Below are 26,988 nucleotides of genomic sequence, written 5' to 3' on the forward strand. Positions count from 1 at the left end.
TATTTATTGTAGATTGTAAGACAATCTTCTACCTTTGGTATTATCTGCTTAAATTTAAGGGCCATTTACATGGGACGATTATCGCGCAAAATTTGTTCAAGCATGTCTAAATGCACATCCGTCGTGCACTATTCATTTACAGTTCGTTGGTCGCTTACTCTCAACCAGCATGAAAGTCATCGCTGGATCGCTGACTTCTCATTGAATGTAAACAGTCCCTGCTCAGCGGTGATCTGCCTGTCTAAACGCTCTGCACGAGCGCTAACAAGTAGCGGTGACATCAGCGCTTGAGTAATCATTTAGACAACCGTAATTCCATCTAAATGGGGCTTAAAGCTTTTTTCACACATGCAGTGCTCAATGGAAGTCATACTGATGTGAAGGATCTGTGGTATGGAGGATCTGAACACCAAGCAGCGAACCACATTTAATTATAATGGGGTCCGTCATGGTTGTGATGGCAAGAAAAGCATTGTATGCTGTGTTATTCTAATCCTCAAAACCGATGAAAATCCTGACAAATAGCCCTAGTGCAGATGTGAATGTAAGAGAGTGACGCATAGCCCCTGGATATGATGCGTGCATTGTTTGAATTAAATGTACTGTTACTTTAAATTCTTTTTAAAGGAAAGGCTTTGTTTCAAGACTGTACCATCTGGGTGTTGGGCGAGGCAACCCATGTCTGGTGCAATCTACCAAAAGTCCCCATTACCCTGGTAACTAGGGTGTGGTATAAATTGCAGGGTGGTGCTGGGTCAGAAACAGTTTGAAAGCTGTGTGAATGATATGGATGATGGGTGCTCTGTAAGACTCTGCATACCGAGATCCAGGTAGGCCTTTGACACACCCCCACCTCTAAAGACTATTCCAATTCTGAGGCGGAGGACTCTGCTGTAGTGCACCCTTTTTCATCGTGGCATTATGAACATGCTCAGCAGGAGGGATCAGCGACCCAATGTGACAGCAGGCTGGGGATGGGTCCTCTCAATCAGGCCAGAGCCCCAGTAAGAGTCCCCATCAGGTTTATATATCCTACCGTCCAAGAGAGAAGCCCATCCCCAGTATGGGATGAGGAAATGGTGGTGCGAGATGCTGTATTGAGTTGGTCCCATATAGACGAAGAGGAACAGAGCAAGTTGGAGGCCTAAATTAGGACAGAGCACCTCCAAATGTAGAGTTTTGGGACAGTGGTGAAATGGCACTCAGTAAGGGAATATCTCTTCATTGCAGGCTTTTATCTTCGCTGGGATGTGTTTGTCAATAAACTAGCTGTGGCTCATCCCGACTTACCACATGAAATGTGTGATTTACGTATGGGAGAAAAAGTTTATTATACAGTTGTGAAGTGAGCAAAGCGAGCCTGGGCTGCAGCTGTTAGACACCCAAAGGAGTCTGGACGATGGTGCCAGGTTAGGACTGACTGAGATTACTAAGCCCAATATGTAGGACCCAGGCTGCCATTCCCGTGGCAGAGGCCAAACTGGGAGGAAGTTCATAGGGTGGCTGTCTGACATCAATACCAATCTCCAGCCCAACCAGTGTTTGAAACAATGCGCCAAAAGTCGCTGTTACTCTAGTAACCAGGGTGTGGTATAAGTTGTAAGGCGGTGCCTGCCCCCTGGCAAAGGGAGAGCAAGCTAGTTCTTAGTTAGTGTGAGTCCACAGATTGTGCAAAGTCTAATGCTGAGCAATTAGTGGGGCAGGGACTATCTCCTGAACTCTACCGAGTGTGTCGTCCCAGCGCCCAGACAGATATCGAGTACCACAATAAAGGGGGAGACAAGACAGTGGGTGAAATAAAAAACATTTGTGAGCTGGGTGGATGACATAGATGCCAGCTACCCCGCAGGACTCCGCATCCCAAGATCCAGGTTGGCCTCTGATCCCCCAGAGACTACAACAACCGTCAGACGATTCTGAATCTGGGGTGGAGAACTCTGCTGTAGTGCCCCCGTTTCATCTTGGCATCACAAACAGGATCAGCAGGGGGGATCAGGGACCCATCATGACAGCAGGCTCTGCCATAGTGCCCCTGTTTCATTAACATAACCGAAACTCAGTACATCTATTTATTATGAATGTTTATAAAGTACATCAATTAGTGAGTACATTTCGGCCTACAGCCTTCCATAGAGTCATTCAGGGGGTTGTTATTGACTTACAGTATATGCCCTTCCTCTTCTGTAAGTCCTTTAACTATTTAGTAGAAAGGAGTGGGTAATTTCACTTCTTCTGGCCCCTGATTAGCACAAGGCGTACTGGTATTAGTTTAGCTTTGCTACAAAATTGTTTGTATTCCCTGGTGTAAGGATGGCTAAAATAGGTTGAGGTTTTGAATCTGCACGCTTCAGTGATCTAATGTGCATATGTGAAGGTGTAATAGTGAAAGATTGCTTAAAAGGTTATGAAAAGGGCAGTGGAAAAGGTCAGTTTCACCAATAAACCACTTAGGGCGCCCACCCACTGGCGTTTGCGATTTTCGTGCGTGAAAAACGCAGCGTTTTCGGCGCGTTTTTCACGGCGTTTTTTGCGGCTTTTTCGCGGCTTTTTCGCGCCTTTTCCATTAATTTCCATTGACATTCATGGGTGCATTAAGAGAAAAATAAGGACACATATGCAACTGACAGTTCCTATGTTAAAAATCGCAACGGACCGAAAAAAAAAACGCCAGTGGACAGGAGTACATTCAATTCTAATTGCTCTTGAGAAAAAACGCAAAACGCAAAGAAAAAAAAATCGCCAGTGGGTGGGCGACCTTAGGGTGGTTTCACATCTGCGTTGGAACCTCTGGTCAGAGGTCCCGCCACAGATCCGGCTTTAAATACTGGGAAAAAAAGGGCAGCTGGGCAGAAACCAAATGGACTCCATTATAGTCAATGGTGTTTGTTCAGGGCTGTTATGTTCCGTCCTGAGATGGAGCCATTTGGCCAGGGAATTTCTACGTTCCTGCTCCCCAAACAGAGCAGAAAAATGAAAGGCCTGACGCAGATGTGAAACTACCCTTATATATACAGTATAGTTTTAGTAGCCAAAAGGGGTATTCCCATCTAAGACATTTATGGCATACTATAATAATGGTTATAATGAAAGGCCTAAGTTATTTGGAATAAACAAAATACTCAGGACAAACCAATGTGGAGGTCCCTTTGCGTGTTGCCCCACCGGCCTAGACACTAGTGGAATTTTTCAGATGCCTCCGCAGGCTTTTACTTGAATTATTTGCACATCTAACTACAATACTTCCCGGTAAACAATATCCCAATAAAGCTTGATGCACACGATAGGCCACAAAAAATGAGCCCGACACCACACTGTTATGAAGGCGGTCTAAAAGAAAATCTTTGTTGCCATTTTAGGGCGCCTACCCACTTGCGATTTTTTTTTCCCTTTGCGTTTTGCGTTTTTTCTGAAGAGCAATTAGGATAGAATGTGTTCTTGTCCACTTGCGTTTTTTTTTTTCGGCCTGTTGCAATTTTTAACATAGGAGCTGTCAGTTGCATATGTGTCCTTATTTTTCTCTTAATGCAACCATGAATGTCAATGGAAATTAACGGAAAAGGCGCGAAAAAGCCGCGAAAATGCTGCAAAAAAACTGCGGAAAACGCGCCAAGAACGCGCGAAAACGCTGCGTTTTTCACGCACGAAAATCGCAAACACCAGTGGGTAGGCGCCCTTATGCTGCAGATTTTCAGCGCAGATATCACCTCTTCAAATGAGTGCATAGAATCTGCGTCAAAATGCAACCCAAAATCTGTCAAATCTACTTGTAACACAGGCATATTTCAACACTAATCAGCACCAAAATCTGCTACAAATTTTCCACAGTAAAAAAATCTGCTATGTATGAACGTAGCTTAAAATTCTTACCTGAGTTTGATGCTAAACATTTAAATGAATCTTTAACCCCTTCAGTGGCAGGGCCTGAACTACAGACAGCATGAACCCAGAACAGGCATGCCTGTTGCTGCAGCGCTTTAGAATAAATGCATTCTGAAGGTTGACTCGGAGATGATCTCTGGGTCATGCAGGTGGGCTGCATGAAGACTGAAAGCTCCCTGCGTATACAAAAAGAGGAAAAAGCTGTCAGTCGTCATGCAGTGGGCAGGTAGAAGCCAGTGCAGCTCTGCTCCGAGTGAAAGTTCAAAGTGCTTTTATTGTGAAACCCTGCAGCCTAAGGGCTTAGTCAGACGGGCGTTTTTAGCCGCGATTTGCGCATGCGCATGCGTCCGGCGATTTTTTAAAACCACTGCTTTGCAATGGTATCGGACACATGAGCACTTTTTATGCGCTCGTCCGATAAATTATAGAACAAAAAATCGCAGATCGCACCTATCTGCGATCTGCGATTCCTGTTCTCTTCTGTATATGCGCTCAATGGGGCCGGCGGCAGCAGCGCTGACCCCATTGAGAACATATAGAAGACAAATCATTCTTCTCTGCCACAGCTGTAACAGCTGTGACAGAGAAGAACGATGTTTGCCCATTGAATTCAATGGAGCGGCAATACAGCCGCTCCATTGAAAGCAATGGGCTGCCGGCGTGCGCGGGGTGAATTGTCGGGAAGGGGTTAAATATATAAGCCCTTCCCTGCAATTCATCCTAAAATGTGTTAAAATAAAAAAAAATTGTGTACTCACCTTTCCGCTCCAGCCGCGGCCGCTGTCAGTTCTCCTGAACTGCTTCTCGGCACTATTCAGCCAGCGGGGCTTTAAAATCCCCGCCTGCTGAATGATCTGCCTCTGATTGGTCACAGCCCTGACCAATCAGAGGCTGAAAACACTCACACACCCATTCATGAATTCATGAATGGGTGAGTGACTGCTGCCTCTCAGCGCTGAGCCAATCAGGGGCAGGTCTGACTCACATCCATTCATGAATTCATGAATGGGTGTGAGTGAGGCATGCCTCTGATTGGCTCAGCTCTGAGCCAATCAGGGGGCAGGTCTGACTCACACCCCCTTCACACCCACTGCAGGACGGCCGCGCGGAGCTTCGGCTGCCGGCAGAAGGTGAGTATACAATTGTTTTTTATTTTAACACATTTTAGGATGAATTGCAGGTAAGGGCTTATATATTTAAGCCCTTACCGACAATTCATCCCGGGCTCGCCCGCAGCGCATTGCTTTCAATGGAGACGGCTGTATTGCCGTCTCCATTGAATGCACTGCGCTGGACAGCTCCAGCCCGTTTCTAATGAAACGCGGCTAGGAGCAGATTTTCGGGCGATTTGCGGGCGACTTGCGCGCACCGGTCACGCGATTTGCGGATGCGCATCCGTCATGCGATCCGCAAATCGCACGAAAAAACGCCCGTCTGACTGAGCCCTAATAAAACACTAATGGGGGCAGCAGCAATCTCTCTGCCAGTATCATGCTGCCCGTGGTTTGGACAGCATAAACCTGATAAGAGAATCCCTTTACTGAGTAATAACAGTGAGAATCTCAGGGTTTTTTTTTGAGAATTTTCATTTATGGTTAAATTGATATCATTAGACGTCTATTTCCACTTAGATGTCACCATACTGTTACATAATATTTCTAGGGTTTTGAGGTTTTCCTTTCACAGTGAAATGATTCTGAGAAATTTTGTGGATACCTATGTACCGCATCTGTCCCCACCACATACTTCTATACGTGACACATAGTATATCATGTACACAGGACAGCAGACTATGTACAAATTATGATGGAGCTCTGACTTATTGATGTGAGGGCAGACATGGCTCTGTGAAGAGGAGAGACTGTGATGTGAGGGCAGACATGGCTCTGTGAAGAGGAGAGACTGTGATGTGAGGAGCAGACATGGCTCTGTGAAGAGGAGAGACTGTGATGTGAGGGCAGACATGGCTCTGTAAAGAGGACAGACTGTGATGTGAGGGCAGACATGGCTCTGTGAAGAGGAGAGACTGTGATGTGAGGGCAGACATGGCTCTGTGAAGAGGAGAGACTGTGATGTGAGGGCAGACATGGTTCTGTAAGAGGAGAGACTGTAATGTGAGGGCAGACATGGCTCTGTGAAGAGGAGAGACTGTGATGTGAGGGCTGACATAGCTCTGTGAAGAGGAGAGACTGTGATGTGAGGGGCAGACATGGCTCTGTAAAGAGGACAGACTGTGATGTGAGGGAAGACATGGCTCTGTGAGGAGGAGAGACTGTGATGTGAGGAGCAGACATGGCCCTGAGAAGAGGAGAGACTGTGATGTGAGGGCAGACATGGCTCTGTAAGAGGAGAGACTGTGATGTGAGGGCAGACATGGCTCTGTGAGGAGGAGAGACTGTGATGTGAGGGGTAGACATGGCTCTGTGAGGAGGAGAGACTGTGATGTGAGGGGCAGACATGGCTCTGTGAAGAGGAGAAACTGTGATGTGAGGGGCAGACATGGCTCTGTGAAGAGGAGAGACTGTGATGTGAGGGCAGACATAGCTCTGTGAAGAGGAGAGACTGTGATGTGAGGGGCAGACATGGCTCTGTGAAGAGGAGAGACTGTGATGTGAGAAGCAGACATGGCTCTGTGAAGAGGAGAGACTGTGATGTGAGGGCTGACATAGCTCTGTGAAGAGGAGAGACTGTGATGTGAGGGGCAGACATGGCTCTGTGAAGAGTAGAGACTGTGATGTGAGGGCAGACATGGCTCTGTGAAGAGGAGAGACTGTGATGTGAGGGCAGACATGCCTCTGTGAAGAGGAGAGACTGTGATGTGAGGGCAGACATGGCTCTGTGAAGAGGAGAGACTGTGATGTGAGGGCAGACATGGCTCTGTGAAGAGTAGAGACTGTGATGTGAGGGCAGACATGGCTCTGTGAAGAGGAGAGACTGTGATGTGAGGGCAGACATGGCTCTGTGAAGAGGAGAGACTGTGATGTGAGGGCAGACATGGCTCTGTGAAGAGGAGAGACTGTGATGTGAGGGCAGACATGGCTCTGTGAAGAGGAGAGACTGTGATGTGAGGGCAGACATGGCTCTGTGAAGAGGAGAGACTGTGATGTGAGGGCAGACATGGCTCTGTGAAGAGGAGAGACTGTGATATGAGGGCAGACATGGCTCTGTGAAGAGGAGAGACTGTGATATGAGGGCAGACATGGCTCTGTGAAGAGGGGAGACTGTGATGTGAGGGCAGACATGGCTCTGTGAAGAGGAGAGACTGTGATGTGAGGGGCAGACATGGCTCTGTGAAGAGGAGAGACTGTGATGTGAGAGCAGACTTGGCTCTGTGAAGAGGACAGACTGTGATGTGAGGGCAGACATGGCTCTGTGAGGAGGAGAGACTGTGATGTGAGGAGCAGACATGGCTCTGTGAGGAGGAGAGACTGTGATGTGAGGGCAGACATGGCTCTGTGAAGAGGAGAGACTGTGATATGAGGGCAGACATGGCTCTGTGAAGAGGGGAGACTGTGATGTGAGGGCAGACATGGCTCTGTGAAGAGGAGAGACTGTGATGTGAGGGCAGACATGGCTCTGTGAGGAGGAGAGACTGTGATGTGAGGAGCAGACATGGCTCTGTGAAGAGGAGAGACTGTGATGTGAGGGCAGACATGGCTCTGTGAAGAGGGGAGACTGTGATGTGAGGAGCAGACATGGCCCTGAGAAGAGGAGAGACTGTGATGTGAGGAGCAGACATGGCTCTGAAGAGGAGAGACTGTGATGTGAGGGGCAGACATGGCTCTGTGAGGAGGAGAGACTGTGATGTGAGGGCAGACATGGCTCTGTGAAGTGGAGAGACTGTGATATGAGGGCAGACATGGCTCTGAAGAGAAGATACTGTGATGTGAGGGCAGACATGGCTCTGTGAAGTGGAGAGACTGTCATGTAAGGGCAGACATGGCTCTGTTAAGAGGAGAGACTGTGATGTGAGGGCTGACATGGCTCTGTGAAGTGGAGAGACTGTGATGTGAGGAGCAGACATGGCTCTGAAGAGAAGATACTGTGATGTGAGGGCAGACATGGCTCTGTGAAGAGGAGAGACTGTCATGTAAGGGCAGACATGGCTCTGTGAGGAGGAGAGACTGTGATGTGAGGGGTAGACATGACTGTGAGGAGGAGAGACTGTGATGTGAGGGCAGACATGGCTCTGTGAGGAGGAGAGACTGTGATGTGAGGGCAGACATGGCTCTGTGAAGAGGAGAGTGTGATGTGAGGGCAGACATGGCTCTGTGAAGAGGAGAGACTGTGATGTGAGGGCTGACATAGCTCTGTGAAGAGGAGAGACTGTGATATTTTGATTTTGTGGGAGACATGATTCAACAGCCTTTCTGCATCTGGTGTGTGATACATCAATGGATTTCTGGGTGTAGAATCTGAATTTGCATTGGGATATGAAGCATCACGTATGATTGTTATGTAATTTAAATTTTTTCTATATATTTTTCTTAAGCTTTTGTGTTGTCTGCGCTCTCCTTTTCCGGTGAATTGTGTATATAAAGTTAAATCAGTGACTATGCTAAATTCTTTATTTGGATGTAATATACAGTGGATGAAGTTCTAAAAATAGTCACTAGATGTCAGAATAATGTAGTTGTGCGGGAAGGGTACCAGCATTAGCCTATAGCGGCACTGCTGTTTAATGTGTATTATAACCTACATGAAGCACTTGTTACTTTAGCGTATCAATATTTTTTGAGTTCTGTTACCTTTGTTTGTGTTTATCTGTGTTTTTTGAGCTAGTGAAGCATTCTGAGATATCAGTTATAGTTAAAACTATGGCAACAGGTAAACTTCGTTGTGTAAAGCTAATCACTGATTTAGTTAAGAAGGCTTATAAACTGTACTTTTATTATTGTCTCTGGGATCAGGATTAAAACTTTGTACCTCATATTGCTTGCATAACCTGAACAACTACTCTACAGAATGCATTAAAGGAAAGCTCCGAGCCATGCTGTTTGCTGTTCCAATGGTTTGGTGTGAGCCAATTAACCCGTTCCTGCTGCAGGGCGTAAGTTTACATCCTGGGAGCCTGGTACTTCCCGCAACAGGGCGTAAACTTACGTCCTGGAGCTAGCGCGGGATCACATATGATCCCACGCTATCCCGCTGCGGGAGCCGGCTGTCAGTCACAGCCGGCGTCCCGCTGCAACAGCGGGGGAGCATCGGAGATGCGCCCCCTGCTGTTAACCCCTTCCCTGCCATGATCTAAGTAGATCGCGGCAGGGAAAGAGTTCACAGAGGGAGCGCGCTCCCTCTGTGTCTTCGGACGGCTCTCGCGATGTAGCTCTGCCATGCCTTATGACAGCGATCATCAGGGCAGTGGTCAAAGTCCCTCAGAGGGACACAAATGTTGTAAAAAAAACAAAGATTAAAAAAATGAATTAAAAAAATGTAAAAAAAAGAGTAAAAAAAACATTTTTTTATGCTTTTTCTCAGATTAGCATAAAAAAAAGGTAAAATAAAACCCACATATTTGGTATTGTCGCATCCGTAACGATGCGTACAATAAGATGCACATGCTTTTGACTGTGTATGGAAAAAAACACAAAAAAACCCACTAAAAAACTGAGGCAAAATGCTTATTTTTAGCATTGTGCCTCACTAAAAACGCAATAAACGTGATCAAAAAAGCTGTATGTACACCAAAATGGTACCAGTAAAAACTACAGCTCCTCTCGCAAAACATAAGCCCTCACAAAGCTCCGTACATCAACAAATAAAAAAATTACAGTACTTTAAATGCAGCGATTTAGAAAAAAAAAAGATTTGCAAAAAGATTGTTTTTATTGCAGAAAAATGGAAAAACCTAAAAAAATGTAAGAATTTTGGTATCGTTGTAACCGTACCGACCCACAGAAAAAACGGATTGTCTTATTTGTGCTGCATGATTAACGCTGTAAAAAAAAAATAAAAAAATCTATGTCAGAATTGATGCATTTTCTCTCCCTGCAATCATAAAAAAAATAAAAGTTTTACAATATAGTTAATGTACCCAAAAATGATGCCGATAAAAACTACAGTTCGTCACGCAAAAAACAAGCCCTTACACGGCGGAAAAATAAAAGAGTTATGGCTTTTGATAAACGAAGAAGAAAATCTGCCAAAAATTGTTGCGTCCTTAAGCCCAAAATAGGCCATGTCATGAAGGGGTTAATCATGCGGATTGTTATTTTTGCCTCACAAGCATTGCAGGACATTCCAGTAGGACCAGACATAAAATAAGATATACAGATGTGTCTTCAGTCCATAAACCTGTGCCCCATGGGGAAGGCTTGCCTTTTCCTGTTCGTAATTTGCAAACCGCTGCATCAGACCTATCAGAGGAAAGTAAATCAGAAGATGCCGACATGTAGAAGAGTACAACCCTGAATCTGATGACAGATTGCATCGCCACATAGAACAGAAGGAACTAAGCAATTTGGTCTGTGATTTATAACTTTCTAAACAGGCTGAACTACTGAGTTCTAGATCGAAACAATCTCCTTCACCTATCTACAGTACTTCCAGTAAGATGTCATCTTCCCTGCACCCCCTTACACCTAGCTGTTTTTAGGGTAGTTTTACATGGGCCAACTATTAGCCAAAAAAAATGCTCAAACAAATCATTGTGTGTAAGCGTGAGACCGCACGGGATACTGAAGGAGAAATTGCTTTTAGCTGCTGGTCACTTCATTTCAGCTCACTGAAACAAAACAGCTAGTTAGCAAGTTCCCGCTTAGACTAAACAGGCAGTTGTTAATCTTTGAACAACTGCCTGCTCACAATACATGAAGTGGGCATTAGGCTGGATTCACATGAACGTATATCAGCTCGGTTTTCACGCCGAGTCGATATACGTCCTCCCCATCTGCAGGGGGGGGGATGGAAGAGCCAGGAGCAGGAACTGAGCTCCTGCCCCCTCTCTGCCTCCTCTCCTCCCCTAAATAAAGACTATAATTATTAATACAAGTTGGGATACAGTACTGTAAATAGTTCTATTAAATTTGTAAAAGGCTAACAAGATCCTTACTGTTGGTGTTGAGCTTGGACCTCCACCTAACTGCAAACCTTTACAAAAGCTAGCTGAGTACTATACCCCTACTACCGGTATTGTGTATCATCATTGTCAACAGAACGCCCCAATTTACACAGGGGGATGTACCAATGGGAACAATGATTTTTTTTTAGACCTATTGTTATAATTAATGGTCAGAGAAAACAACCTGGTGTTAAAAGGCAGACAATGCATTGTCTCGTTTGGATGAGAAATCATACTATATCAATTTTCCGTTGAGATCTAATGTCATAGTAATGATCGTGGTAATCACCCAAAATGGAAATTAAAACTCATCAGGCTACATTCACATTCACCATGCGTTGGCGTCTCCATTCAGAGCAGATCTGTCATGAAATAACGGATCAAGAAGTTGTGCATGCAGGACATTTTCAATTGGTAACGGTGCAGAAATCAAACGGCCCTCATTATAGTCAATGGAGTCCATTCGACACATAAGACGGTTCCGTTCATCCAGGGGATTTCATTTTCCTGCTACTATAATGGAGCAGGAAAACGGAATCCCTAGCTCAGATGTGACTTTAGCCTTACTCACATGCATGTTCTGGTACAGAAGTATTAGCAATAAGATTAAGTGAGAACAAACAATGTACGTAACCTGTAGCAGTGCAGCACCACAGTGCGGGTCAGTAGTCTTGAGTCTGATGCTTTGGGTAACAGCTTGGTGGTAATGATCATATATTTTCCGTATAATCTCTATAACAGTGTTCAAGAGTCTTCAAGGAAAATCAGTTTGCCTCTATTGATCCTGGTAAACAATACACAGCCTCTCCGACAAGTGGGATGTGTACGTAACTTGAGTATCAGGAATAGCGCACATGCCAAGAACCGCTTTGCAGCTATACATAGCACATAACACATCAACATTCTTATCTGAGGTCAGAGAACTGTCAAGCATTATTACTCCCTTATATTCCACCATACGGGTTTATTCTAAAAGTCACTCACATATAAAAAAGAAACACGTGGCTCTAAGACTGGGGCTACATAGAGACTTTACAAAAAAGTGCAAACAGCTGGCCATGACCTAAAAGAACAAAAACTGCAATACTAACCTCTTTGCCTTCTCTCGAGAAACAGTGCAATGGCTCCTGCAGCTCTACCAGTGTATGTTCATAGCAGAAGTCAACTGTTCGCTGCAGCCAATCACAGTCCTAAACTCCTGCCATCATGGCGCCCAAGATGTGAGCGCTGATGCCAGGAGGCTTCTGTTGTAAACATAGCCCAGCAAAGCCATGGAAGTTGCTGCACTGCTTATTGGGGAAAGAAGAGAGTGGCTTACAATTTTTTTTGAAGTGGAACAACCCCTTTAACTATAGTTGTAGTCTAAGGAAAGACTCTAAATTGCATGCAACTGAATGCACTCCTGTCACTTAATAGTTAAAATTGGAAAGTTGTACTATAAAAAGTCCCACTTTAAAAGTGTATGTGCACCGCAAATGTATACAAATAAAATACACACATGGAGTCTTGTTACAATTTTGCCATAGTCATTAGAGATGAGCGAACATACTCGTTAAGGGCGATTTCGCAATTGAGCATCGCTTTTTTTTCAAGTAACTGATTACTCGGGTGAAAAGATTCGGGGGGCGCCGGGGGGTGGGGGGCGGTGTGGGGGAGCGGGGGGTAGCAGTGGGGAACAGGGGGGAGCTCTCTCCCCCCCCCCCCCCACTCTCCTCTGCAACCCCCCGCTCACCCCTGGCGCTCCCTGAATCTTTTCGCCCGAGTAGTCAGTTACTCGAAAAAAGCAATGCGCGATTGCGAAATCGCCCTAAACGAGTACGTTCTCTCATCTCTATTAGTCATCCATCTCAATTCTTGGAGTCTTTCTGTAACTGCTTCTATGGAAAATCACATCACAGTTTTCATGGTCTGACAGTAACCCCATTGCAGGTGATATAGAAAATATATAACCTGATAATTAAAATGCAGTAAATACGGTACACCATTTCATGTGGTTTCTATTGGAATATTTGTCTGTTGCAGTTTGTCATTTCGCAGCAGCATGTGGTCTACCCTAAAACAGAAAAAATAGTGTGCCACGGAGTTCACCATACCAGGACAGTGAATGCATCACACATGAAATTCACAATACTGTAAGAGGGGTAAGAGGTGCCTTGCTCTCCTCTTACCAATAACAACAAATCAACCGCCACAATAGGCAGCTGCTATAGCCTTGCCAAGCTGCGCCCCTTGTCAGACCGGGCAGGGGGAAGTTGAGGAGAGAGACAGAGTTGTGCCGCAGATGCAGGCACATGGCAGTGAATTCAGGCACATGGAAACAACAGAAATTGGCAGTGTCTGTCAGTACTGAAGATGGAAGCTCTCCCTGCGGCCTCAAACATGCAGGAAGATTCAGTAGAGTACAGTAGAGGCACTAGAGGAGACGTTGACAAGTGGTTGGCTGTGCTGAAAGGGAGGTCTAGAGGAACCTGATGGATACTGCTGGAAAAGTGGGAGAGAGGACAACCCACTGCCCAGGACAGACAAAGGAACTGTCTGCATTGACAAGGGCCTAAGCAAATAGCGATCTTGTACCACACTGTCAGATAACTTGAGGTTGGTCGAAACAACAGCACATTGAATCGTAAGTGAGGCCAACTTCATTAAAACCATAGGTGTGCGCATCCACAAGACTTGAGGTGGATAGTCAGTAGGTCTGCTGTAGGAAGTAAGGCTCATACCAAGGACAATGAACATTGGGCAAGTTTCTGGTGCTCAAGCCACAAACTGAGTTATTTGGTGGCAAGGGTCAAAAGTCACCTGCAATATCGAGCATGGCTTAAAGGAACATCAAGAGTGTGTGCTGTAATCAGCCCTACTAACAGTCTGGAGCCTTGGCGTATTAACTTCTAAGAGGAAGCCGAATACTATATTCCGTAACTTATCTGTATGTGAAATAATACAAATATTAGTCGAATGTTCTCGATATTCTAAACAAGGTATCACATCTCCCTGCCATCACAGATCCGGTGGGACAGTCCTGATTTTATACTGCTGTCTCGCCGTCCTGGGTGCTCTCCTGTTAGTCAGGGCAATTATGTCATTACATCACTTGCATCATTCCACGGGATGTTGGCCGTAAGAGACCAGGAGGTAGGACTGTGTGGGAGGTAAGTTGACTTTATTTTTTTACAATGTGTAATGTTATGGCTAGAGCGGAAATTCTGGTTATATATTTCTACAGCAGGATATTATCATTATATATTACTACAGGGATGCATTATGGCTACGGGAGACATTATTGCTATATATTCCTAAAGGGGGGCATTATGGCTATGTATTTTTACAGAGAGACATTATGGCTATATATTCTTACTGGTGAATATTATTGTTATATATTGCTACAGGGGACATTATGGCTATATATTGGTACAGGGGGACATTCTGACTATATATTACTACAAGGGATATTAAGGTTACAGGGGGACATTATGGCTATATATTCCTAGGAGGCGACATTATGCCTATATGTTACTGCCGGGGGACATTAAAGCTATATATTCTTACTGGTGAATATTATGGTTATATGTTGGTACAGGGGACATTATGGCTACATATTGGTACAGGGGGACATTCTGACTATATATTTCTACAAGGGATATTAAGGCTACAGGGGGACATTATGGCTATATATTCCTAGGAGGTGACATTATGCCTATATTTTACTGCAGGGGGACATTAAGGCTATTTGTTCCTCCAGGGTAACATTATGGCTACATATTACTACAGTGGAACAATATGTATATTTATTTATTACAGGGGACAGTGCAGATCATTATTCATCAGGATAGTACAGCTATTTATTACTACAGAGGGGCAGGATGGCTCGCTATTTACTACAAGGGGGCAGTGGAGATCATTATTACAGTGCTGTTTGTTACTCAGGGGGCGATGTCAGTTGTATTGTTAAACAGTATTTAGGGTAAACCATGTGTGGCACTCTTAAGAGTTTATCTTAATATAGGGATTACAGATATGAAAAAGCAAAAGACCCAAAGACATTTCTGTGGCAACCTCTAGAGAGAAAAGTTATGTCCAAGAGAAGCTGACAAGTCAATCTGGACTGGATGGAGAAGAAAACAACACTAATTAGAAATGACATCATGTGTCAGTCATAGAGATGAGCGAGCACCAAAATGCTCGGGTGCTCGTTACTCGGGACGAAATTATGGCGATGCTTGAGGGTTCGTTTCGAGTAACGAACCCCATTGAAGTCAATGGGCGACCCGAGCATTTTTGTATATCGCCGATGCTCGCTAAGGTTTTCATGTGTGAAAATCTGGGCAATTCAGGAAAGTGATGGGAACGACACAGCAACGGATAGGGCAGGCGAGGGGCTACGTGTTGGGCTGCATCTCAAGTTCGCAGGTCCCGCTATTAAGCCACAATACCGGCAAGAGTGCCCCCCCCCCCTCCCAACAACTTTTACTTCTGAAAAGCCCTCATTAGCATGGCATACCTTAGCTAAGCACCACACTACCTCCAACAAAGCACAATCACTGCCTGCATGACACTCCGCTGCCACTTCTCCTGGGTTACATGCTGCCCGACCCCCCCCCCCCCCGCACGACAGTGTCCACAGCGTACACCAAATTGTCCCTGCCCAGCCTTCAGCTGCCCTCATGCCACGCCACCCTCATGTCTATTTATAAGTGCGTCTGCCAGAGGAAAAGCAGGCACACACTGCAGAGGGTTGGCATGGCCAGGCAGCGACCCCCCCATAAAAGGGGCGGGCCGATAGTCCACAATGCTGTACAGAAGCAATGAGAAATCCAATCCTGTGCCACCTCCATCTGGAGCTGCACACATGGGCATAGCAATGGGGAACCTATGTGCCACACACTATTCATTCTGTCAAGGTGTCTGCATGCCCCAGTCAGACCGCGGTTTTTTATAGTCACAGCCAGGTCCAACTCCGCAATGGGAATTCCGTGTGCACCCACAGCATGGGTGGCTCCCTGGAACCCACCGGCGGTACATAAAAATATCCCATTGCATTGCCCATCACAGCTGAGGTAATGTCGTGCTTAATACAGGTGGGCTTCGGCCCACACTGCATGCCCCAGTCTGACTGGGGTTCTTTACAAGTGGACAGATGTAGGTTAAACTCCGTGTGCACCTACAGCATGGGTGGCTCCCTGGAACCCACCGGTGGTACATAAAAATATCCCATTGCATTGCCCATCACAGCTGAGGTAATGTCGTGGTTAATGCAGGTGGGCTTCGGTCCACACTGCATGCCCCAGTCAGACTGGGGTTCTTTACAAGTGGACAGATGTAGTAACAACTCCCTGTGGACCCACAGCATGGGTGGGTGCCAGGAAGCCACCGACGGTACATAAATAAATCCCATTGCATTGCCCATCACAGCTGAGGTAATGTCGTGCTTAATACAGGTGGGCTTCGGCCCACACTGCATGCCCCAGTCTGACTGGGGTTCTTTACAAGTGGACAGATGTAGGTTAAACTCTGTGTGCACCTACAGCATGGGTGGCTCCCTGGAACCCACCGGTGGTACATAAAAATATCCCATTGCATTGCCCATCACAGCTGAGGTAATGTCGTGGTTAATGCAGGTGGGCTTCGGCCCACACTGCATGCCCCAGTCAGACTGGGGTTCTTTACAAGTGGACAGATGTAGTAACAACTCCCTGTGGACCCACAGCATGGGTGGGTGCCAGGAAGCCACCGGCGGTACATAAATAAATCCCATTGCATTGCCCATTACAGCTGAGGTAATGTCATGGTTAATGCAGGTGCGCTTCGGCCCACACTGCATGCCCCAGTCAGACTGGGGTTCTTTACAAGTGGACAGATGCAGTTACAACTCCGTGTGGACCCACAGCATGGGTGGCTCCCTGGAACCCACCAGGGCGGTACATAAATATATCCCATTGCAGTGCCCTACTCAGCAGAGCTAACGTCAGATACAATACAGGTGGGCTTCGGCCCACACTGCATGCCCCAGTCAGACTGGTAATATGTACCTTAACAGTAACCTCGTTGGTGGTAATGTGGTGGTGACTGCGGACCTGGTAGCGCGGTTTTATGTAGTTGGTTTTCGGAATGTGGCCAGGATTAAGTGGGCCGTGGCGGGGGGATGGTGGTGGTGCTCTCTTGTAGTGTCGTTAAAGGTGAAATTCTTGGACTGCCACCAGACGGACCAATGCAAAGGTATTTGCCAAGAATGTTTTCATTGTTGGAGGAGGAGGGGGATGTTTTGGAGGCACTATGTGTCCTCTACACGTGTCCGTGGTTATATGCACCTGAACAGTAACAGCGTTGGTGGGAAATGGCCTCGCCGCCATAATGTCTTTGTGAAGCCTCTGTTTCCACACCCCAGTGACATACCATTAGCAGCGGTATAGGCAGAGCCCAGAATTATTAACATTTCAGCGGTAGCATTAGGGACAGGCCCCACTAACATATCACTAGCAGCAGTATAGGGGGAGCGCAGTCTTAGTTCCATTTCAGTAATAGTAGCACTCAAGACAGGCCCCAGTAACATTCCCATTGCAGCAGTTTAGGGAGATAACAGTCTCTTTCACATTTCAGTAGCTGCAGTATAGACAAGGCCCCAGTTACATTTATGTAGTTAAAGTGTAGGCCAACCCCACACACCTTTCTGTACCATGAGTGCAGGCGAAGAACATAGAAATTACTATGATTACACTGTAGGTGAGGGCCCAAAAAAATTGGTGTACCAACAGTACTAATGTACCTCAGAAAAAATTGGCCATGCCCAACCAAGATGGCAGGTGAAACCCATTAATCGCTTTGGTTAATGTGGCTTAAGTGGTAACTAGGCCTGGAGGCAGCCCAGTTTAACGAAAAATTGGTTCAAGTTAAAGTTTCAACGCTTTTAAGAGCATTGAAACGTATAAAAATTGTTTAGAAAAATTATATGAGTGAGCCTTGTGGCCCTAAGAAAAATTGCCCGTTCGGCGTGATTACGTGAGGTTTCAGGAGGAGGAGCAGGAGGAGGAGGAGGAATATTAGACACAGATTGATGAAGCAGAAATGTCCCCGTTTTGGATGGTGATAGAGAGCGATGCTTCCATCCGCGGGTGCAGCCTACATATTGCTTAGGTATCGCTGCTGTCCATCTAGGCTTTGTTCATCTTGATGAGTGTAAGCCTGTCGGCACTGTCGGTTGACAGGCGTGTACGCTTATCTGTGATGATTCCCCCAGCCGCACTAAACACCCTCTCTGACAAGACGCTAGCCGCAGGACAAGCAAGCACCTCCAGGGCATACAGCGCAAGTTCAGGCCACGTGTCCAGCTTCGACACCCAGTAGTTGTAGGTGGCAGAGGCGTCACGGAGGACGGTCATGCGATCGGCTACGTACTCCCTCACCATCCTTTTACAGTGCTCCCGCCGACTCAGCCTTGACTGGGGAGCGGTGACACAGTCTTGGTGGGGAGCCAGAAAGCTGTCCAGGGCATTAAAGAGTGTTGCACTTCCTGTGCTGTACATGCTGCTCGATCTCCGCACCTCCCCTGCTACCTGGCCCTCGGAACTGCGCCTTCTGCCACTAGCGCTGTCGGATGGGAATTTTACCATCAGCTTGTCTGCCAGGGTCCAGTGGTATAGCAACACTCTCGAACCCCTTTCCTCTTCGGGAATGAGAGTGGAAAGGTTCTCCTTATACCGTGGGTCGAGCAGTGTGTACACCCAGTAATCCGTAGTGGCCAGAATGCGTGCAACGCGAGGGTCACGAGAAAGGCATCCTAACATGAAGTCAGCCATGTGTGCCAGGGTACCTGTACGCAACACATGGCTGTCATCACTAGGAAGATCACTTTCAGGATCCTCCTCCTCCTCCTCTGGCCATACACGCTGAAAGGATGACAGGCAAGCAGCATGGGTACCGTCAGCAGTGGGCCAAGCTGTCTCTTCCCCCTCCTCCTCATCCTCCTCATGCTCCTCCTCCTCCTCCTCAACGCGCTGAGATATAGACAGGAGGGTGCTCTGACTATCCAGCGACATACTGTCTTCCCCCGCCTCCGTTTCCGAGCGCAAAGCATCTGCCTTTATGCTTTGCAGGGAACTTCTCAAGAGGCATAGCAGAGGAATGGTGACGCTAATGATTGCAGCATCGCCGCTCACCACCTGGGTAGACTCCTCAAACTTTCCAAGGACCTGGCAGATGTCTGCCAACCAGGCCCACTCTTCTGAAAATAATTGAGGAGGCTGACTCCCACTACGCCGCCCATGTTGGAGTTGGTATTCCACTATAGCTCTACGCTGCTCATAGAGCCTGGCCAACATGTGGAGTGTAGAGTTCCACCGTGTGGGCACGTCGCACAGCAGTCGGTGCACTGGCAGATTAAACCGATGTTGCAGGGTGCGCAGGGTGGCAGCGTCCGTGTGGGACTTGCGGAAATGTGCGCAGAGCCGGCGCACCTTTCCAAGCAGGTCTGACAAGCGTGGGTAGCTTTTCAGAAAGCGCTGAACCACCAAATTAAGGACGTGGGCCAGGCATGGCACGTGCGTGAGGCTGCCGAGCTGCAGAGCCGCCACGAGGTTACGCCCGTTGTCACACATGACCATGCCCGGTTGGAGGCTCAGTGGCGCAAGCCAACGGTCGGTCTGCTCTGTTAGACCCTGCAGCAGTTCGTGGGCCGTGTGCCTCTTATCTCCTAAGCTGAGTAGTTTCAGCACGGCCTGCTGACGCTTGCCCACCGCTGTGCTGCCACGCCGCGCGACACCGACTGCTGGCGACGTCCTGCTGCTGCTGACACATCTAGATTGTGAGACAGAGGTTGCGGAGGAGGAGGAGGAGGGTGCTTTAGTGGAGGAAGCATACACCGCCGAAGATACCATCACCGAGCTGGGGCCCGCAATTCTGGGGGTGGGTAGGACGTGAGCGGTCCCAGGCTCTGACTCTGTCCCAGCCTCCACTAAATTCACCCAATGTGCCGTCAGGAAGATGTAGTGGCCCTGCCCGCCTGTGCTTGTCCACGTGTCCGTTGTTAAGTGGACCTTGGCAGTAACCGCGTTGGTGAGGGCGCGTACAATGTTGCGGGAGACGTGGTCATGCAGGGCTGGGATGGCACATCGGGAAAAGTAGTGGCGACTGGGAACTGAGTAGCGCGGGGCCGCCGCCGCCATCATACTTTTGAAGGACTCCGTTTCCACAACCCTATACGGCAGCATCTCAAGGCTGATAAATTTGGCTATGTGGACGGTTAACGCTTGAGCGTGCGGGTACGTGGCGGCGTACTTGCGCTTCCGCTCAAACACTTGCGCTAGCGACGGCTGGACGGTGCGCTGAGAGACATTGGTGGATGGGGCCGAGGACAGCGGAGGTGAGGGTGTGGGTGCAGGCCAGGAGACGGTAGTGCCTGTGTCCTCAGAGCGGGGTTGGATCTCAGTGGCACGTTGGGCCACAGGGGGAGAGGCAGCGGTGCAAACCGGAGGCGGTGAATGGCCTTGTCCCACCTTGTGGGGTGCTTGGCCATCATATGTCTGCGCATGCTGGTGGTGGTGAGGCTGTTGGTGGTGGCTCCCCGGCTGATCTTGGCGCGACAAAGGTTGCACACCACTGTTCGTCGGTCGTCAGGCGTCTCTGTGAAAAACTGCCAGACCTTAGAGCACCTTGGCCTCTGCAGGGTGGCATGGCGCGAGGGTGCGCTTTGGGAAACAGTTGGTGGATTATTCGGTCTGGCCCTGCCTTTACCCCTGGACACCGCACTGCCTCTTGCAACCTGCCCTGCTGCTGCCCTTGCCTCCCCCTCTGAAGACCTGTCCTGAGTAGGCGTTGCAAACCAGGTGGGGTCAGTCACCTCATCGTCCTGCTGCTCTTCCTCTGAATCCTCTGTGCGCTCCTCCCTCGGACTTACTGCCCTTACTACTACCTCACCGATAGACAACTGTGTCTCATCGTCATCGTCCTCCTCACCCACTGAAAGGTCTTGAGACAGTTGCCGGAAGTCCCCAGCCTCATCCCCCGGACCCCGGGAACTTTCCAATGGTTGGGCATCAGTGACGATAAACTCCTCTGGTGGGAGAGGAACCACTGCTGCCCAATCTGAGCAGGGGCCCGAGAACAGTTCCTGGGAGTCTTCCCGCTCCTGAGCATGTGTCATTGTAGTGGAGTGAGGAGGCTGGGAGGAAGGAGGAACAGCAGCCAGAGGATTCGGATTTGCAGCACTGGACGGCGCAGAACTGTGGGTGGACGATAGGTTGCTCGAAGCACTTTCTGCCATCAACGACAGGACCTCCTCACACTGCTCATTTTCTAATAAAGGTCTCCCGCGTGGACCCATTAATTGTGCGATGAATGTGGGGACGCCAGAAACGTGCCTCTCTCCTAATCGCGCAACAGTCGGCTGCGATACACCTGGATCAGGAGTTCGGCCTGTGCCCACACCCTGACTTGGACCTCCGCATCCTCGGCCGCGTCCACGTCCTCTAGGCCTACCCCTCAGCATGCTGTATTACCAGTGATTTGATTTCCCAGCCAGGAAATAAATTGGCGCAAGCCTGCTGTTAAACTTAGCTGGCTGCGTATGATTTTTGTTTAAGTTCTCCACCCAGCACACACGTACCCAGAACGCTGAGGACTGTCAGAGGCAGGCCAAATAGAATAGTTGCCCTTTTTTTTTAAAGGAAAGGCCCACTGCCTATATTCAATCAATAATAAATGTGTTGTGGCCCTGCAGTGTGTCACAGAACTGCAGTGTTGCACTGTTATTAACTGCAGCAGAGCGGTGATTTCCCAGCCAGGAAATAAATTGGCGCAAGCCTGCTGTTAAACTTAGCTGGCTGCATATGATTTCTTTTACGTTCTCCACCCAGCACACACGTACCCAGAACGCTGAGGACTGTCAGAGGCAGGCCAAATAGAATTTTTGCCCTTTTTTTTAAAGGAAAGGCCCACTGCCTATATTCAATCAATAAAATATGTCTTCTGGCCCTGCCTACACAATTCTGTCCCTGGAGTATTACTGCAGGGCGCAATGCTCTGCACGGCCGATTTGGAAAAAAAAAAAAAGTGCAACACTGCTAACAGCAGCCTCCACAGTACTGCACACGGTTAGATGTGGCCCTAAGAAGGACCATTGGGGTTCTTGAAGCCTACACTAACTCCTAACACTCTCCCTGCCTAACCACCACTTCTGTCCCTGTAGTATTACTGCAGGGCGCAATGCTCTGCACGGCCGATTTGGAAAAAAAAAAATGTGCACCACTGCAAAAGGCAGCCTCCACAGTACTGCACACGGTTAGATGTGGCCCTAAGAAGGACCGTTGGGGTTCTTGAAGCCTACACTAACTCCTAACACTCTCCCTACAGCAGCTCCAACACGATACCACTGTCCCTGATCTCTGTCACAAGTGACTCACAACGCATCTGAGGCGAGCCGCGGGAGGGGCCGACTTTTATACTCGGGTGACATCTGATCTCCCCAGCCACTCACAGCAGGGGGGTGGTATAGGGCTGGAACATCACAGGGGGAAGTTGTAATGCCTTCCCTGTCTTTCAATTGGCCAGAAAAGCGCGCTAACGTCTCAGAGATGAAAGTGAAAGTAACCCGAACATCGCGTGGTACTCGTTACGAGTAACGAGCATCCCGAACACCCTAATATTCGCCCGAGCATCAAGCTCGGACGAGTACGTTCGCTCATCTCTAGTCAGTCACAATGTCATTGTTTATTCTCCCTCTGATCAGTCATTAGTCACTGTATGGTCTATAGAGTGATGATGGGTAGTAGCATTCTTGTTTGTGAACTGACAACTCCCATCATACAGCTCATGCAAGGAAGTAAAAACTTAAAGGGGTTGTCCCGCGCCGAAACGGGTTTTTTTTTTTTTTTTTAACCCCCCCCCGTTCGGCGCGAGACAACCCCGATGCAGGGGTTAAAAAAACAACCCGCACAGCGCTTACCTGAATCCCGGCGGTCCGGCGTCTTCATACTCACCTGCTGAAGATGGCCGCCGGGATCCTCTGTCTCCATGGACCGCAGGGCTTCTGTGCGGTCCATTGCCGATTCCAGCCTCCTGATTGGCTGGAATCGGCACGTGACGGGGCGGAGCTACACGGAGCTACACGGAGCCCCATTCAGAAAAGAAGAAGACCCGGACTGCGCAAGCGCGGCTAATTTGGCCATCGGAGGGCGAAAATTAGTCGGCTCCATGGGAACGAGGACGCCAGCAACGGAGCAGGTAAGTATAAAACTTTTTATAACTTCTGTATGGCTCATAATTAATGCACAATGTACATTACAAAGTGCATTAATATGGCCATACAGAAGTGTATAGACCCACTTGCTGCCGCGGGACAACCCCTTTAAATAGCATGGTTTTTTTTATTGATCCTGGTTCTAGTACTGTATAAATGTACTGTGTTTGGTTTTGGTGCTGTACTTATGTTATGATGTTGGTTGTATTGCTGTATTTATGTAATGGACTGTTCTACTATTAATAATTACAATACATGTTTGAAATATTGTAATTCTTTTATTGAACTACTACTTTAGGGATACATTGCAGTGACGTGCTACATTTAGGCATTTCACATGTGTAATTTAATCACCCAAGTAGGATACATGTTGTTAAAATTTTGAGTCTCATGCCTCAAAGCACAACCTGGTGATAGATTTGGCCGGGTCATGGGCAGGGACTGGTTGGGGGCAGGATTTAGAAAAGTTACCTGCCCCTCTTTCCTTCTCTGTAAGGAAAACTCCAGTTGTGTATATAGGGAACACAGGGATAAAGGAAGTCTGTCAGCACACTATAAGCCACTAAACCAGTCACACCATTATACTATCACTAGGAATACATGCCTTTCTTCCCTCCAACGGTGCTACCATTTTTGAGAAATCACAGTTTTTCTGTGGTATATGCAAATGAGCAGTAAACCCTCAGATGGGCACTCCTCTTGCTCGGACTGGTCCTAGGTTGATGCCCTGATGATTTATGGCTGCAGCTCTCTTCAGTTTATTTTACCATACGTTCCATAATCACAGAAGGTCCCTAAAACACTAATTCTTTATTAATATGCGTTAACAAACATTGGGCTCAAGACAGTCTCCAAATAATGGGGACAAAACATAAACAAAAAACAGACAATGGTCGAGACACATGTGCTCATAGACGTCACAGTGTTCTAGGAGTATAAGATCAGAGGGCCGCCAGTAACTCAGGTTGAGTCCAATATGAATCTGGGGTATTTGAGTTTTATAGTTAGAGGTCAGTATGATATATTACCCCAACTTGCTCAATTTCCCTTTAATTTAGTTGGCACTCTGGCTCGACACTTTCTAATCTTATACGAAAGTAGCCTAAATAGATGAGCCGATATATTAGGCCCTAGTGAATTGAGATGATCTCCACTAGTAGAGATTCAAGGTTCTAATTCATTCAGAGTACGTAGTTCGTTCAAGGTTCAATGCATTTCAGTCGGACCAACGACTTTTCAAGAACCGGGTGGTCAGATGTAAAAGATCGTGCATAGGTCTATCCATATTCAACAGACGTATGACCTATAACATTAAGATAGTTGTTGTCTGAATTGGTGCCTATTAGAGATGAGCGAACGTACTCGTTCGAGTAATTACTCGATCGAGCACCGCGATTTTCGAGTACTTCAGTACTCGGGTGAAAAGATTCGGGGGGCGCCGGGGGGCGGGGGGAGGCGTGGCAGCGTGGGGGGTAGCAGCGGGGAACAGGGGGGAGCCCTCTCTCCCTCTCCCCCCCCACTCCCCGCTGCAACCCCCCACTCACCCACGGCGCCCCCCGAATCTTTTCGCCCGAGTACGAGTATTTATCTACCCCGCGGGTGGTCAATGCATCCCTATGGGGTGCAGATCCGCGCACGGGAGAAGAGTTAAAATCCGCTGCGGATTTTAATTCTTATTTTGCCCGTGGACATGAGCCCTAAGGTAAGAATAATGTAGCCCACCTCTAGCTGGCCTGACGTTGCTCTGAGTGGCTTGATGATGCCACCACTTAGTCTAAGTGGCTTGATGATGCCACCCAATAGACGCTAGAATAGTGACACAGTTGTCAGGCTATCCCAGCTAGGATCTCAGTGCTTAAGAAAGGGAGCAATACCCCTAAAGCTCAATCTGCAGCTATAGACAGTTCAAATCGCTTGCTACTAGAGATGAGCGAGCGTACTCGTCCGAGCTTGATGCTCGTTCGAGTATTAGGGTGTTCGAGATGCTCGTTACTCGAGACCAGCACCACGAGGTGCTCGACTCCATTACATTTCGTTCACTGAGAAATTTGCGCGCTTTTCTGGCCAATAGAAACACAGGGAAGGCATTACAACTTCCTCCTGTGACATTCCAGCCCTATCCCACCCCCCTGCAGTGAGTGGCTGGGGAGATCAGATGACATCGGAGTATTTAAATCTGCCCCGCCCGCGGCTCACCACAGATGCACGGAGAGAGAGATCAGGGAAAGTGCTGTCTTGCTGTAGCTGCTATAGGGAGAGTGTTAGGTGTTATATTCGTCTTCAAGAACCCCAACGGTCCTTCTTAGGGCCACATCTGACCGTGTGCAGTACTGTTGAGGCTGCTTTTAGCAATGTTGCACAAATTTTTTTTTTTTGTATATCGGGTGTGCAGACCATAGCGTCCTCAGTCTGCAGTCATTTTACAAAGTATAGGGGCAGTACTGGTGAGGCAGCAAAACAGGTATACAGGCTATATAGGCAGTGGGCTTTTTCCCAAAAAGTTTTAAAAAATACTATATTTGGCCTGCCTGTCACTGTCTTCAGTTTACTGCGTCTCTGCTGGGGGGAGTAGTTGGTGAATAATACCCAGCCTTGCGCATAATTGTTTCCTGGCTCTGCTGTGCATTCCGTACGCTAAGTCAGCCTCCAACAGGGAAATCGAAATACAGTGTATATCACAGGCAGTGTGGTTTTTCCTAAAAAGTTTTAAAAAATACTATATTTGGCCTGCCTGTCACTCTCTTCAGTTTACTGCGTCTCTGCTGGGGGGAGTAGTTGGTGATTAATACCCAGCCATGCGCATAATTGTTTCCTGGCTCTGCTGTGCGTTCCGCACGCGAAGTCAGCCTCCAGCAGGGAAATCGAAATACAGTGTATATCACAGGCAGTGTGGATTTTCCTAAAAAGTTTTTAAAAATACTATATTTGGCCTGCCTGTCACTCTCTTCAGTTTACTGCGTCTCTGCTGATAGGAGTAGTTGGTGATTAATACCCAGCCTTGTGCATAATTGTTTCCTGGCTCTGCTGTGCGATCCGTACGCGAAGTCAGCCTCCAACAGGGAAATCGAAATACAGTGTATATCACAGGCAGTGTGGTTTTTCCTAAAAAGTTTTAAAAAATACTATACTTGGCCTGCCTGTCACTCTCTTCAGTTTACTGCGTCTCTGCTGGGGGGAGAAGTTGGGGGAGTAGAAATGGAACTAAGACTGCGCTCCCCCTATACTGCTGCTTCGGAATTGTTACTGGGGCCTGTCTTGAGTGCTACTACTACTGAAATGGAACTAAGACTGAGCTCCCCCTATACTGCTGCTTTGGAATTGTTACTGGGGCCTGTCTTGAGTGCTACTATTACTGAAATGGAACTAAGACTGCGCTCCCCCTATACTGCTGCTTTGGAATTGTTACTGGGGCCTGTCTTGAGTGCTACTATTACTGAAATGGAACTAAGACTGTGCTCCCCCTATACTGCTGCTAGTGATATGTTACTGGGGCCTGTCTGGAGTGCTACTTTCACTGAAATGGAACTAATACTGTGCTCCCCCTATACTGCTGCTTTGGAATTGTTACTGGGGCCTGTCTTGAGTGCTACTATTACTGAAATGGAACTAAGACTGCGCTCCCCCTATACTGCTGCTTCGGAATTGTTACTGGGGCCTGTCTTGAGTGCTACTATTACTGAAATGGAACTAAGACTGTGCTCCCCCTATACTGCTGCTTCGGAATTGTTACTGGAGCCTGTGTGGACTGCTACTACTACTGAAATGGAACTAATACTGTGCTCCCCCTATAATGCTGCTAGTGATATGTTACTGGGGCCTGTCC

At 47.7% G+C, this 26,988-nt stretch overlaps 1 protein-coding gene across 5 annotated transcripts in view; it reads right to left on the reverse strand.

Moving 5' to 3' along the window:
• Nucleotides 1-26,988, reverse strand: part of LOC136623851 (beta-galactoside alpha-2,6-sialyltransferase 1-like) — an 80,572-nt gene that overhangs the window by 38,556 nt on the left and 15,028 nt on the right. For 2 of the 5 annotated variants that reach the window (XM_066598217.1, XM_066598212.1), the window contains exon 1: nt 11,574-11,720. The exons of 1 other annotated variant lie outside the window; for it this stretch is intronic. The gene's annotated coding sequence lies outside the window, so the exon portion shown is untranslated. Of the gene's footprint in view, nt 1-3,867; nt 4,056-11,573; nt 11,721-26,988 lie in introns of those variants that run through there. 2 more of the 5 variants (XM_066598214.1, XM_066598215.1) reach the window with 2 other exon arrangements.

Source organism: Eleutherodactylus coqui, chromosome 1, assembly GCF_035609145.1.
Source record: "Eleutherodactylus coqui strain aEleCoq1 chromosome 1, aEleCoq1.hap1, whole genome shotgun sequence".
Classification (NCBI taxonomy): domain Eukaryota; kingdom Metazoa; phylum Chordata; class Amphibia; order Anura; family Eleutherodactylidae; genus Eleutherodactylus; species Eleutherodactylus coqui.